Raw genomic sequence first — 5,000 nt, 5'->3', positions numbered from 1 at the left:
GCCATGCGTTGCACAGTCACTGAAGTTGATTTACATATCAGTAAGAGTCCGTGTTTTACCCTTGCATGTTCTTCACGTGAGGCCTACATTACCTATAAAAGAAACAAATGTATTCAGGGCGCCGCAGCCACCAAGAGCCACCTTACTTACGGCAAACTCCAAACATGGACACAGATTTTCTTAGTATTATTTTTTTCTCCTTTCGCCATATTTGTCGTTTCCTTTCCACGTGCATTTGTTTCCCACACGCCTCTCTTGCGTACGTTTAACAGCCTCTGTTTCACGTGTATTTGCTTGCTCGTCTGACGGAGGAGGAAGACGAGGAAGAAGAGGAATTGGAAGAAGAAGAAGAGGAAAAAGAAGAGGAGGAAGAGGAAGAGGAGGTACTGCTCGGTGAAGTGGATGTGGGGAAGAAACGTAAGTTGATGAGGAGGAATTAGATGAAAAAAGTGAGAGGGAAAGAGAGGTGGAGGTAGAGATAGAGGTGGAGGTGGAGGTGGAGGTGGAGGTGGAGGTGGAGGTGGAGGTGGAGGTGGAGGTGGTGGTGGTGGTGGTGGTGGTGGTGGAGGTGGAGGAGGAGGAGGAGGAGGAGGTGGAGGTTGAGGTGGAGGAGGTGGAGGAGGTGGTTGTGGAGGTGGTGGTGGTGGAGGAGGAGTGGAGGTGGAGGTGGAGGTGGTGGTGGTGGGGTCGGTGGTGGTGATGATGGTGGTATGGGCGGTGGTGATGGTGGTGGTGGTGGTACAGGTGGAGGTAGAGGTGGAGGTAGAGATAGAGGTAGAGGTAGAGGTGGAGGTGGAGATAGAGGTAGAGGTGGAGGTAGAGTTGGAGGGGGAGATGGAGGGGGAGGTGGAGGTAGAGGTAGAGGGAGAGGTAGAGGTAGAGGTGGATATGGAGATAGAGGTGGAGGTAGAGGTAGAGGTGGAGATGGAGATAGAGGTGGAGGTAGAGGTAGAGGTGGAGATGGAGATAGAGGTGGAGGTAGAGGTAGAGGTGGAGGTAGAGGTAGAGGCGGAGGTGGAGATAGAGGTGGAGGTGGAAGTGGAGGTAGAGGTGGAGATGGAGGTGGAGGTGGAGTGGAGGTGGAGGTGGAGTGGAGGTGGAGGTGGAGGGGAGGTGGAGGTGGAGGGGGAGGTGGAGGGGGAGGTGGAGGTGGAGGTGGTGGTGGTGGTGGTGGTGGTGGTGGTGGTACAGGTGGAGGTAGAGGTGGAGATAGAGGTAGAGGTGGAGGTAGAGTTGGAGGGGGAGATGGAGGGGGAGGTGGAGGTAGAGGTAGAGGGAGAGGTAGAGATAGAGGTGGAGGTAGAGGTGGAGATAGAGGTAGAGGTAGAGATAGAGGTGGAGGTAGAGTTGGAGGGGGAGATGGAGGGGGAGGTAGAGGTAGAGGTAGAGGTAGAGGTAGAGGTAGAGGTAGAGATAGAGATAGAGGTGGAGGTAGAGATAGAGGTGGAGGTAGAGGTAGAGGTAGAGGGAGAGGTAGAGGTAGAGATAGAGATAGAGGTGGAGGTAGAGTTGGAGGGGGAGATGGAGGGGGAGGTAGAGGTAGAGGTGGAGGTGGTGGTGGTGGAGGTGGAGGTGGAGGTGGAGGTGGTGGTGGTGGTGGTGGTGGTGGTGGTGGTGGTGGTGGTGGTGGTGGTGGTGGTGGTGGTGGTGGTGGTGGTGGTGGTGGTGGTGGTGGTGGTGGTGGTGGTGGTGGTGGTGGTGGTGGTGGTGGTGGTGGTGGTGGTGGTGGTGGTGGTGGTGGTGGTGGTGGTGGTGGTGGTGGTGGTGGTGGTGGTGGTGGTGGTACAGGTGGAGGTAGAGGTGGAGGTAGCGGTAGCGGTGGAGGTAGAGATAGAGGTGGAGGTGGAGTGGAGGTGGAGGTGGAGTGGAGGAGGAGGTGGAGGTTGGAGTGGAGGTGGAGGTGGAGGAGGTGGAGGTGGAGGTGGTGGAGGTGGTGGTGGTGGTGGTGGTGGTGGTGGTGGTGGTGGTGGTGGTGGTGGTGGTGGTGGTGGTGGTGGTGGTGGTGGTGGTGGTGGTGGTGGTGGTGGTGGTGGTGGTGGTGGTGGTGGTGGTGGTGGTGGTGGTGGTGGTGGTGGTGGAGGTGGAGGTGGTGGTGGTGGTGGTGGTGGTGGTACAGGTGGAGGTAGAGGTGGAGGTAGAGATAGAGGTGGAGGTGGAGGTGGAGGTGATGGTGATGGTGGTGATGGTGGTGGTGGTACAGGTGAAGGTGGAGGTGGAGATAGAGGTGGAGGTGGAGGTGGAGGTGGAGGTGGAGGTGGAGTGGAGGTGGAGGTGGAGGAGGTGAGGGATTGTGGAGGTGGGAGTGGAGGTGGAGGTGGGAGTAGAGGTGGAGATGGGAGTGGAGGTGGAGGTGGGAGTGGAGGTGGGAGTAGAGGTGGAGGTGGGAGTGAAGGAGGAGGTGGGAGTAGAGGTGGAGGTGGGAGTAGAGGTGGAGATGGGAGTGGAGGTGGAGGTGGGAGTGGAGGTGGAGGTGGGAGTGGAGGTGGAGATGGGAGTGGAGGTGGAGGTGGGAGTGGAGGTGGAGTGGAGGTGGAGGGGGAGTGGAGGTGGAGGTGGAGTGGAGGTGGAGGTGGAGGTGGTGGTGGTGGTACAGGTGGAGGGAGAGGTAGAGGTAAAGATAGAGGGAGAGGTAGAGGTAGAGGTGGTGGTAGAGGTAGAGGTAGAGGTAGCGGTAGAGGTGGAGGTGGAGGTGGTGGTGGAGGTGGTGGTGGTGGTGGTGGTGGTGATGGTGGTGGTGGTGGTGGTGGTGGTGGTGGTGGTGGTGGTGGTAGAGGTAGAGGTAGAGGTAGCGGTAGAGGTGGAGGTGGAGGTGGTGGTGGAGGTGCAGGTGGAGGTGGAGTGGAGGTGGAGGTGGAGGTGGAGTGGAGGTGGAGGTGGAGGTGGAGTGGAGGTGGAGGTGGAGTGGAGGTGGAGGTGGAGTGGAGGTGGAGGTGGAGTGGAGGTGGAGGTGGAGTGGAGGTGGACCTTCTTCATCCCCCCGCCCCCTTCTCTAAATCCTCCACCCTCCCCCAAAAGTCTCCTCCTCGTCTTAATCTCATCCTCCCTTATTCAGCCATACAGACGGTGATAATGAAGCCGTTGCAACATCCAATTTATCTCGCCAAAAATCCCATCTCTGGTGAGACTGAGGGTCGTCGATGGATCTTTGGTCTTGTGCTTTTTTTCCTCTTTTTACGAAGCAAGGATTTAAAGGGGTTGGGGATAGAGGGGAAGGGAGAGAGGGGGAGAGGTTGGGAAGGAGAGTAGGAGGGAGGGAGAGTGGGATGGAGCGAGAGAGGAAGGGAAGGAGGGAGGGAGGGAAGGAGGGAGGTGGGAGGGAAGGGCAGAGTTGGGAGGGAAGGAGGGAGAGTGGAAGGGTGGGATAGTGGGAGAAAGAGACAGGGAGGGAGAGAGGGGGATAGAGAGAGTTAGGGAGAGAGAGATATTAAGAGAGGGATAGAAAGATAGAGAGACAAACACCCATCCATCCATCCATCCATCCATCCATCCATCCATCCATCTATCCACCCATTTACCCACTCACCCATCCACACATCCATTCAACCATAAATCCATACGTTCATATAGACACACACTTCAGACACACACACACAAATCTATTTATGTTTATACACTTATATACATACATACATACATACATTATGTCTTGTCCTTTTTCTTTCTGAATCGCTGTTCTTGCCCTTTTTTTCTGAACCGCTGTTTTTGTACTCCAGTTATCCTTCAGCGGTTGGAGTGCGGGTTCCGTGCCTATCCAAGACATCCTACGAGTTAAGACGCACGAACTCAGCCTTGGGAGCTTTCCCGACCGTAGGATGTGAATCTTGGCTCGACCGTCTCCTAGTCTCAAAATTGTAACGTCCTATATCCAGCTTTGCAAGTCGTGGTAAATTGGCCCTTAATTCAGAATGACGGTGGGGAGACTTTGCCTGCAGGATGCGCGGAGATAGGCAGTTTATGATCCCTGGGCTTAGCTGTGTGAGCAGAGTTGTGCGGAGGCGGTCGTAAAGTTAGTGTTTGGTACAGCTTCGATACTTGCGTGCTGTGGAGGCACTCGGGACGACGGTACAGCACTTGTGGCTCTTGGGTTCGGAAGCTGTGGAGAATCGCGGCAGTGTGGCGTATTGGTTGTGCTGTGCCTCGTGGTGCCAGAACGCTTCGAGTTTGACTATCCCCTCTTTATCCTAAGGAATCCTCTCCCCCTTAACTTTACTCCGTTTTACTTCTGCCTCTCGTTTCCGATTTCTGTAGGACTTTGGGGATCGTGTGAGTATGTAAGAAATTAGAATTGTTTGATTCGATAAGATTTTGTAACCAGAATAGCTCTCCTTGCATCATACGTGTTGCGAAATAAGTTGTATTACTCTTCAATCTCGTCCCTCCTCTCTCCCTCACCTTGAAATCTCAAGACAAGAATCCTGAATGGCGTTTTCGAGTAGCCTCAGTGATCCGGCCAAAAGTTCCGACAATTGTTTCAAGAGTCCGACATTTTACAAGCATGTGATAAATTGTTTTATCCTTTGATGATGGCCGCGTCTTGCAAACTTTTCTTGGCTGCGAATAAAAGTCTTGCTCCAAAAGGCCAAAATGGTGAAGTATCATACGGTACAGCAGAAACAAGACAACTGTCACACAACTTCGCCTATATATTTGCATATGATTGGGTCGTGTCCAATATATCGAGCATCTTCCGTTTTAGTGTCTTGCGTGTAAAATCACCGTGGCTGTTCTGGGGAAAAGAACAATGAAAAATCCAGTTTGGTGTTTCGTTCAAATGTTATATGGAATGAAGTATTAGGTAAATGAACTGTAAAAAAACAGTTTTAATTTAATTTGTGTATTGGCTATATACACAGAGAAATCCCGATGTAAAAGGAGAAATACATGTATTTATTCAGTTCTTCATGATACATCTATCATCTTTGCACAACATGCACGTGGATATAGAGCCAAGAGGGTAGTCCATTGTATAACGAGTCTTCATTATGAATCTATCCTCATTC

This window comes from Penaeus japonicus, unplaced genomic scaffold (genome assembly GCF_977035675.1).
Source record: "Penaeus japonicus unplaced genomic scaffold, GWHDUDI00000001_assembly GWHDUDI00000013, whole genome shotgun sequence".
NCBI lineage: Eukaryota > Metazoa > Arthropoda > Malacostraca > Decapoda > Penaeidae > Penaeus > Penaeus japonicus.
This window is presented reverse-complemented; position numbering follows the sequence as displayed.